The sequence below is a fragment of the Aythya fuligula genome, chromosome 17 (assembly GCF_009819795.1).
Source record: "Aythya fuligula isolate bAytFul2 chromosome 17, bAytFul2.pri, whole genome shotgun sequence".
Taxonomy (NCBI): domain Eukaryota; kingdom Metazoa; phylum Chordata; class Aves; order Anseriformes; family Anatidae; genus Aythya; species Aythya fuligula.
The window spans coordinates 6,777,078-6,787,789 of record NC_045575.1 but is presented as its reverse complement, the minus strand read 5'-3'; positions in this window follow the sequence as shown (position 1 = coordinate 6,787,789).

Sequence of the window (10,712 nt, the reverse complement as noted above, 5' to 3'; positions counted from 1 at the left end):
CCTCCAAATCCATAATGTGAGACTGGATTTATCCCTAGGGGGAGAAGGGGAAGCACTTCTGGGCACCTCAGCCTTCGTTCCGGCAGCAGCTCCCTTCCCATGGCCCTGTTCCTACACCTCGAGGCGATGATCCCAGGTAGCTTCTCAGGAGCACCCATCACTGGAGCCAGCCACACTTTTCCAACTCTCCGCTACTTTTTTTTGGTAGGGACATCTGGAAAGACTATGGAAATATGTTCTCTTGAGCCCCCAGGGCTTTCTGCCTCTATTCTCAGCCCTAAATCCTGGCTCGGAAAGCTTTTCTCACAATATTTTCCATGTTCAGTGTGTAGAAGGGTATAAATATGTAGCACAGAGAGCAGCGATGTCTACAAGAATCCTCAAGGCTGTTTGGTTGGACAGCCGGGAGGCTTCCCACCTCCACCAGGTCTGATTTGCCCAGGCCAGTCGACTGCAAACACCTCGACAAACCTCACAGCCCACGCCACGTTAAGATATTTACATCTGCTGAGAACAGCCCCCCCAGCTCACTGGGGGTGTCTGCATCTCAGGAGGATCAAACATCTGATTTACTCCTGTGCCGAACCCACGAGTGAGGAGAGATCTCGATCCACCACCACACCTCGAGCCTAGATCCTCAGCTGGAGTCACTGCCCGATATTGGTTCCTATCAGTGGAGCTTTGCAGCTTTTGTCTAAGCTGAGAATCTGGCCACTTCTGACTTAACTAGCTTTCTGAAATGCATCCAACAGGAAATCCTAAATCAAAAACACTCCGCATTTTGAGAAGATTCCTCTCCCTCGGATCCAAACCCAACTAAAAGTTTTGCAACTTTTTCCATTTTAGGAATGAGAGGCTTTCTTCTCATATCTTCCTCTCCTCCCAAACAAATAATCAAGTACACAGGAGCCCAAAATATTTTTCCCCTCTGTTCCCTTTATCCAGCGAGCTGACAGCGAAGCCAACGTGTTCCAAACTGGCCAGCTGTGTTCTGACCAGCTGACATTGGAGGCCACAGCTGGGACAGCCAAACGGGCAAGCCTCCAGCTGCAAACAAATGAGGCAACACCTTCAGAGAAGGGATCGAACTCGTGGAAATGGCCCCGATTCAATTCGGAGCTTCCCTGCTGCTTTTCCAGTGACAGCTGCTGGTGAAGGCCAGATTCTCAGCAGGAAGAAGCTGGCCACGCTGCTTCAGCTTCCCTGGGTCCGTGCCTATTTACACCAACTGAGAGCACGGGACAACCCCATTAATGTTTGCTCTGCCATCTCCCTCTTATCATCCTTCAAGTAGAAATAGATGTGTTATATGAGAGAGAGGAGAGAGAGGGAACAACCACCAAAAGTTGTCTCGTCCAGAAATGGTTTCCTGGAACTTAAGCCTTTTTTTTTTTTTTTTCCTGAAAGGAGATAAAGTTGTTCATTGTTTGTCTTGGCTGCCTATAAACTCATGCTGCTGAGAGCAGCCTTTGATCACAGGGCTATTGGGAGGCTGACCCTTGACAGCCCATCCACTCCCTGCTCTTTCAGCCTCACCAGCCCAGGCCTGATTTCCTTTTTCATAAAACGCCATGAAAAAAAAAATTATCCACACATTATCCAACAGCACTCGCAGCGGTTTAAGGATCCCAATATAACGAGCTCACAGGCAACTTTGCAATCAGCCTTCAGCTTCCCCAAGGGTTTCTGCGATGGGGATGGGGAGGGAGGCGGTCTGGGATCTCGGGTGTCCTGTCATGAGCAGCAGCAACCCCATCCAAGCCTGCGGTGCATCAAACGTGCACCGGAGCGTGTCTAGCAAATGTGCTCTTTGTAAGGGACAAATCACAGCCCTGCCAGACGCGGCTACAAGCCTGAGTTTATTTTGTGTCCTCCTTTCCCACCGAAAAGCTTTTGGCCATTTGTGTAGGATTCGTGCGCTCCTGTGATCTGGTCAGAGCTCCCAGCCCTGGCTGGCTCGCCGCACATCCAGAACAGTTTTACAGCAGGCGCTGCCCAACCACAGAGGCTAGAGGCACAAAGCACATTCTCCTCTGACACCTAGCAGGGATTTTTTCTATGTAAGGCAATCAGTGTGATGTGACTCACTGGTCCCATGCTTCATGGAAGTAGCAGGCTTAGTTCATTTGTGCGTTCCCAGGCAAGGACAGCCATATTCCCAAAGCACTGGATTTACAAAGCTTGTGTAAACGATCTGAAGCGTGAGCATGGTCAGTTTGATGCTTCCCAGCTATCCTGCACAGAGGTGTGATGGCTCAGGTCCTGCCGTCCTCCCCAGCACATCTGCTTAAGACATGCAAGAGCAGCACAGCGCACCCGTGGGACACAGGGTAGTAAGCAGGGATTTTTAAGAAATTAGAGGCACGCATCTCTAACAACTTTCTTTCTACCAGCATGTACAAGTGGGTTTTGAAACCTGGGGTGGAAGAACTGGCATTAGCTGGATATTAGACATCCCCTTCTTAAAAATCCAGAGGACTCAGAGGATATCCCTATCTCCTCAGGGTCCCTCCTACTTCTCATCTGGGAGAAAAGCTTCCACGTTTTTTTCTCTCGAATTCCTCTATCACATTTAAGCTATTAACATCTCCAGCCCCAAATCAGTGCCACTCACATGTGCTGCAGCACTACTATGTTGGCTTATAAATAAAATAAAATAAAAAATTCCTCTGGTATAGAAATACGTGACTGCCAAGCTACTGTTTAGACCAGACTCAGAAACAAGTCACATTCGTCTTGCACTCAAGTTGTCTGATATGTTAGCTATGAAAATTATCAGACAAAGCCAATGTTCAGACTAACATCTTGCTATTGCATCTGGCCACATACTTTAAAGTTAAGCTCCAGTTGGTTGTGGTCTGACCAGATGTGACTGTCAAAAAATAGCTAATTATTCCCAATTCACAAATAACAGTACCAGGGCAGACCGGGGAACTATGCGACTGGTCTGTAGCCTCTCAGAAAACTTGTAGCAAGGCCAGGGAGAGAATGTAATTCAGCTGTAGCCACAACGTTTTCTCTTCTGCTCCAAATTACCTATAAAACCTGGAAAGACAGGGGTAGGTCCCATTTTGGTTAAGATGAAACCATTGCTGGGGAGTAGAGGGGAGCACGGATAAACTTAGGTGAGCAGCTCAGCTGCTGTTTGAGCAACCTGCCCACAGAAACACATCGAACGGGCTCACATGTTCACAAACCCTGTTCCAATGATCACAGTCATGTATTTTTCCCATATACATCAAAAACTCTTCCCAGCCCACCTAAGACAACTATACAAGCCACAAAAACTCCAAAATACTGTAGCAGAAATCTAAACATATCAGTGTCCTAAAGCAGATGCAGAATTACATAAAAATGTCCAGAACGATGAAATACAAATGTAAACCCCTTTCCAGCTCTCCCTTTCCCCCCAAACCCAACGTTTTTTCCTCTATTCTAGGTTATCTACCCCACAGTCTGAGAAGGTCGAATGCTATCCACGGGTTACATATACAGTGTGAATCATTTGGATGTCACAGCCTCATTGCCACCTCTTGGACATCAAAATTAAGGTTTGCAATGCTGAATTTTGTCACTCTTTAACGCTGGGCGCACAGTTAAGAGCGAGACACACCCAAAATCCAGCAAAATAAACACACATGAAGGGTCTGGCTGTGGGGACACTGTGTCTGGAACTTTCATAAACACACGTTTTTCTTGTTAGACGCTTGCCAACATATGAAAGGACACATTAAAAAAAGTGTAAATAACGCTCCTTGAAACTCTTCCAGGCTCACAGTGCTGTGACAAAGCACCCTTGGGCCACTTTGCCCATTTGCAATGTCATGGAAGTCCCCCAGGTGACCACGAGGACAGAGAAATAACGAACTGAGCTCTGATCCTTGAGTTCCCCGGCTCCACGTCCAGGACCAGGGGGATGCAGGAGCAGGGCTGCATCCCCCACCAGCTCTAGAGAGAGCTTGGACTGCTGGCCAAGCTGCAGGGATGGCTTCAGACCTGTGGGATGGAGAGCTGGAGCTGCAAGAGCTGGAGGAATAAGGTCCGCTGCAGGAGACCTCACAGCTCCAAAGGGCTAGACGTCAGCTCCCAAAGCGACAAGCATCAGAGCGAGGCACAAAAGCTCGCACACCAAGCTAGAAACTGCCTAAAATAGCCAAAAGGAAACTCAGAAATATTCACATCAACCACACTGTCCTCTAGAAATTCACACACTACATGACTGTGCATATAAATTGCTCATACCCTAAGAGACTGGGGCTTTGAGCTCCCTTCAGCAGCTTTGGAAACTATTATTCCCTTCTGTCCATAGCAGGAGTTACTCACAGCTGCAACGTTAGTCAGATATTTGGCACCAGCTGGCTTCTCCTTATGAAAAAGAAAGCGGCTATGTTCAAAGCTACTGGAATATTTAACTTTGCCCCTCTATTATTTAAAGATCATGGCCATGGACATCAGATGGGATGGCCCTGCAGGGGGCTGTGGGACATCCAAGGGACAGGTGGCATTGCTGTGTGGAGTTCAGCAGTTCCTCTACCATCAGTTGGTGGTAGGAAGCCCAAGAGCCAGAAGGATGTCTAATTGTGGGCAGAAATAGCGCAAGTCAAATAAACGTCCTCAAAGATCTGGACCTGGAGCCCATCTTTAGCATCCAACAGTTGTGTTTAGGTATCTTTCTGACAGAAGAATTTAACATTATGTTTACAAGACTGACTTCATTGAAGTCTTATTCTCTGGAGATATTCAAAACCCATCTGGACACCTACCTGTGCAACCCGCTCTAGCGAACCTGCTTTGGCAGGGGAGTTGGACCCGATGATCTCTTGAGGTCCCTTCCAACCCCTACAATTCTGTGATTCATTCCTTCTCTCCAACACTAAGGCACGGATTCATTGCAGTTTTCACTATAAGGTCTCTGGGGCTCCTGCTGGGACAACCAGGATTAGAGGAGGCCATTCAAGGCGTATTTTCAGGATGCCCAACATTTCAAGGGAGTTGCTTTGCGAAAGCCAGCCAACAATGGAGAGCTGACTGAAGGCACAGCGTGTACAAGCAACTGTAGCACCAACACCTAAGGGCTTGTGGGCAAGGGCTTCCATGGCCAACTAGTCCAGAAATGCTGATGGAGCAGCTGCATCCCCCCAGCAGCTGACCACAACCAGACCTCCCTGCACGAAGCCAGGGCACACGGACGGTCTGGGTCCTGCTGCTGGCTCTGCCATAGAGCTGCCAGAAGGAAATCACTGTGCTCTATGCTATGGTTTCCTCGTCTGGAAAAGAGGCACTGATCTCAAAATCCAAAAGGAAACCATGCCGCAAGCAGATGGAGAAGGAGATAGCAACGTAGCAGCGTTTTGAGATGCTACATAGTTGTGACACAGAGCAGCAGGATGTCAATGTGATTTTAAAGAGATGGAAAATACATTGACAGAAGCCTTTTAAAGTGTAACCAAGAAGAAAAAGGATAGAAAGTCCAACCAGTTTCACATGAGGGGAAAGCTGGGAATGCTCCCTCCTCCATACCCTCCCCTCTAGGCAAAACAAAATGAGAAGCCAACTACGAGAGGGACCTGTTGCTTCAAATCTGAATGGAAAAATCCACACAACTCTCCCATGGCATTCCCGGAGCAGAGGTTAAGAATGAGGGGCAAAGCAGAAAGGGGAGATGGACGATAAGCTGCTTAGATTCAGATCTCCCCATTTCCTCTGCTTCCTAAGAACTGGGTCATATTATAAACTTATGCAAATGTGTTTACTTTACATTTTATTTTGGTCTTAGCCATGCAGTTGTCAGCCTGTATCAACATGTCAGTCTGTTTGTGCAAACAATCATTCCTTCATGGAACCATTTCAGTAAAAACAGACAAAATGTTATGACATGCAAAAAAACTTCCTAAACATGACAATAAAGGCAAAGCCACTAGAAGAGGATATGTTTTCCCTGCAATTACACAGCTTAAAACAAAAGAAATCACTCGGTATGTTTACAGGGTGGGTGAGAGCAAAAGGATGTGGAGCCCATCAGCACTGCCCACGTGCAACGCGAGCCACCCTACAAGAGCTTCTCCGTCTCTTCTCCATTTAACATCCATGGATGTCAAGGAGCAGTGGAAATGCAGTGATCAGCAGAGGCCACCACGTTTGGAGAAATATTAGTGTCTTCCAGCCTCTCATAGAGGATGCAAGGAATGGGCAGGAGAGGACACGGGAGGGCTGAAGGTGGGCTGACAGCGGGACAGCAGCCGCAGGGAGTGGGGGACAGGCTGGGCCAAGATGTCAATGCTTTGTTTGCTCTGGGGACAGCTCTCAGCCGCTCCGCTTCCCCACTGATGTGGCAACATCTGGCCTTGTGCTATTGTGTTTGCCTTTTGTGGTGTACCATGCAACACTCCTGTGAGCTGAGCTATCAGAATATTAAAAAAATAAATAATTCAGGACTACCTTCTCATGCAGTTTGCCCAAACGAGACCAAGTCTGAGTTTTTGTAGGGAAGTGAATCTGTTTCTTCTTCTTTTTTTTTTTTTTTTCCTGCTTGGGAGCACTGGTTGGGTTTTCTGATATTTTCTTCCAGGGCAAGAGAAGCAGCAAAGACTCAGTCCCTGGACAAGTACTGACACTGAATGGCTCCCAAGCATCAGTGATTGCATTGTGCAACCAGGAATAACAGCACAGCACAGGGCTGTGGTCACTGGTTCCACTTGGCAAGCCAAAGCCCTTCATTCCAGAGCTGCACTGCTGCCACCACAGCGGAGACCTCACACCTTCCCTGCAAGGCGAAGCGCATCATGCTGTCATAAGGCAAAACAAAAAGCACTTATTTAGGAGAAGCAGCCACTTCGCTGCAAATCCCACAGCGCTTGGTGCAAACCCCAACACGTCCAGAGCTGCCAGCCACCGCGACCTGAGCCACCAAGCACCCACCCAGGCACTTGGCACGAGCCCCGCTCTTGACGCAAGGTTCACCTATGACTAAGGCAAGGCACCACACATCCATAGACACCTTCAGCTAGGAAAAGCTGACTGAGGCCCCTCCGTTACACCCTAAGAGCTCTCATAATCTTTCAGCAAACAATTAAAAACGTTCTGAGTGGGAAAGCACCCCTGTCTGAGGTAGAAAACATGCGGATGGCACCTCCAAGCTTACCTCTGCGCCGCGGAGTTGCCCCGGGCGGCTGGCACAGGCGAGATGGCTACAGGCCCAGCTGTGCTCCCCCTCACACTGGGAGCCTCCTGCTCTGTTCCTCGGGAGCCTACAGAGGGCATTGTGGGAAGGCAGTGGAGGATTCCCAAATTATTTGCGTCTGGGCTGGTGGCTGGGTACGGTGGACAATGTGGGCGAGCTCCCTTGGCGCTGCCGTAGCCTTCGGGGGCAATTCCCCCGGGTGAGGAATCAGTGTGGGCAGGTGAGAGCTCTCTGCGGGGAGGTGGCCATGCAGAGGTGAGTGCCTGCAGCAAGTCTGTGGTGAAACAGACCCAAAAACATGAAGAGAAAGAGGTTTTATCCCTCCCCTGCTAGGCAGTCTGCGTCTTTGTTGCAAAGGATTTCAGCTAATGTAATGAGAGCGGTAAGGGCACGGAGTCTAGCTTATACAAAGGCTGCAATCTTGTTATTGTCAGCAGGCTGAAGCTGCCTGGGGTCAAGAATCACTAATTAATTACTAAATGAAATGTAGCTTTCGGGGCTCAGGCCTTGCTGCTCTGCACACACAGCACACGAGAGCAGGGATGGCTGGCTCAGGTGCACAGCAGCACCCGCTGAGCCTGGCTCCTCCTGGTGTCCCCTCCTGTCCCACCTGTGTCCCTGTCCTCTCAGCCACGGCACTGGCCCTTGTAGAAGTCACAGCATACGGTTTCTACCCCCTGCTACGGATATTCACATTCAGACACAACACAGATTGGGGTCTGCCTGAGGCTGACACATCCCCAAGGGCAGCTGTGCAGAATTAAGTTGAACTGTAAGCTGGTCGTTCACTTCTCCACAACCTTATTTGAAACTTCTGCAAGCTTTTGTGAGCACACAAGGTGGGAACTGGTGGTTGACCACACTGCTCCAGGAGGAGAAGCACAGAGAGAGCTCCACAAGCCACAACAAAATGTCCAGGCTGGTGTGACAAGAGCCCAGCAGCAGAATGACAGCACCATGCTTTCAGTGACCAAAACCAAAATGTGGCTTTGTGCACTTGGCTCCAAGAGCCAGCTGGAATTTCAAGCAGTCCAAATTCTCAGAATTTCTCTCTGCAGAGTCCACGCGGCCGCTTTGTAATACCCGGCCTGTCTTCAAAACAGGAACCACTACTGTTGCTTGTGTTCCCAGCCTATTAGAGGGAGAAGGTCTTGGCTTGAGCCCGGGCCCTTGTGATGAGAGAATTTCTTATCACAAGAATCTAAATCAGAAAATTAGAAGAAGACTTAAAAGTTACTGATGAAAGGAATCCAGTGACCTAATGTCATTTGACTTTTCAGGCGATGCATTTCCACAGTCAGAACATCTTTTACATGTTTTGGGGAAAATTGTTCTTTTTTTTTTTCTTTCCCCAAATGAAGTTCTCAGAAGAATATTAACACTTCTCTTCTCGTAATACTCTTATCTCTTCAAGTGTAATTTCAAAATTTCCCGTGAAGTTAGGTGGAGTTTCTCATCAGGCTGGAGTTTCCAACCACTGAAGTCAATGGAAGTGCCTTCATGGGGCAGCTGGAACTAGGAATTGTTGCAACACCACCTCTTCATTTCCCAGCAAGGGTTGGAAAAGTAACTGCAATCCTCATCATTCATCTTCCCACCTCGTTCTGCTCCCAGGGGCTCTGCTGTACCCCGAAGATGTGACAGAGACGAGATGTGAATATCAAGCCAACCTTGTTTCCATTTGCTTTAAAAGAGTCTCCCGTCCCCTTTCCATGCACTACCATCTGACTTTTCAGCCATTAAAAGGTTTGCCTGCTTCCTGAGAAACTACACATGGTTTGTAGCTTGATCAACTCATCAACTAGGGGTTTGGGCAGACTTGTGAGGAGACAGGCAAACTGTGGGTGGTGCAGAACTGGGCTGGGACTGGACCCCTACAAGCCCACAGGTCCCGATGAAGGATGTACTAGTGTGTCTTTGCTGCAGTTATGATCCACCTAATCCGTGGCTGGTACTGATTTGCCTTCAGTTCTTTTAGGAAATATATCCTTAGACTCTGCTGCCAGCTCCCAAACAGAAAGTTTCATGGTGCGTTGCTCTAAAGGTTTAGATGCCATACATACATGCATAAATAAGGGCCCTTTTTCTCTCTACGGGTCTGTTTACCAACTGCCCCCCTCTAAGTGGCCACTGCAGCAGTCAGAGAGGAGGCTGTGATTAGCCATTAGCAGTTACAATGTCAGACTTGTCTCCTTGACCAAATGGAGTCATCAGGATTTTCTGAGCTGCCTCAGGCTGTGTAATTCCCACCCCTTTGGAAGAGCGAGCATCTTGTGTCTCTGAGTTACAACTGTTGCTTCACCCAAATTAAGGCAAGAGCAATTAAAGCTTACAGATATACCGTAAGGGTCCTGCATTCAGGTTGGCTACCTTTAAAAACAAAACAAAACAAAACAAAACAAAACAAAACAAACAACAGAAACAGCTCAGAATGATCTTACGAAATATTTTAAAAGCAGAGAGCAAAATGCAAGGGAACTCCTAAAAAATTCAGCCTTAGGCATGTCAGAAGAAGGATGCAGCCTGGTGTTTTCTGATATTAACTAGGCTAAGTCATGCATTGCTCCTGCTCCACTGCTTTCTCTAAGCCAGTAGATTATTTAATATCGAAGGGGAAGGCTTCAACCTAGCTGAGAAACTGCAGGAATTCAGAGTGACCTGCAGGGAATTACAAGAATGCTGCTTGCTGATCAGATTAAAGGGAGAAGTGGCGGGGCTCCCAAGGGTCTTCTTATTCAACCTTTGCTGCCTACAATAGCGTGCTTTGTCTCTGATTTCTGCTCTTTAAGATGATTCGGGTTACTGCACTGGAAGTCTCTGCCTCGGGAGGCTCCTCTCCATCCCCAATTCACCGATTCACTGGGATGGCAGGAACACCTGGCCACAGGGAAACAGGGCTGGATACCCAAGTGCCAGCCCCAGCACATGTTTTTGCTTCCTGTTGCTGCCGATATGATCAAAACTCTGGCAGGCCCTTTTCTTAAAGAACATTTAACAACACTCATTCACCCTCCTCAGGGCCAAAGCTGCAAAACATGCTACAGAGAAGGAATATAATTCCAGTGGCAAAAGCCTGCAGGATTTTTGTACTTGCAACCCGGGCTGGCTTCAAGAATGCATTTTTAGGAAGAGTACAGATACACAGCACTTCTCATTTGGCTGTTCTCCCTCTTTTCTGGGGGGTCAAAGCCTGATTTTGTGCCTCTCAACTGCTACCTGCCTCTCCAAAGGAGAATGCTGTCTGTCTTGAGAGCTCCCTCCCAGAAAACTTCACTAAAAGATGCACTGCAGTTAGAAAGTCAAAAACAAATTGGCTCAGTAGGTGTGAAGGCAGATGAAAAGTGTTCCACCATGCAGTTAAAGAGAAATAGGAGACAGGCGGCTAACACAGTTACTGCTCATAAGCTAGATGCTCTGAGAAGAGCCTGGAAGAGCAGAGGTTGGTTTGACAGAATAACACGTCTCACAGTTTGAACAATCCCCTCTGGCTTTCTCAGAACACCAAGGGCCATTTAACACACTTGATGGGACC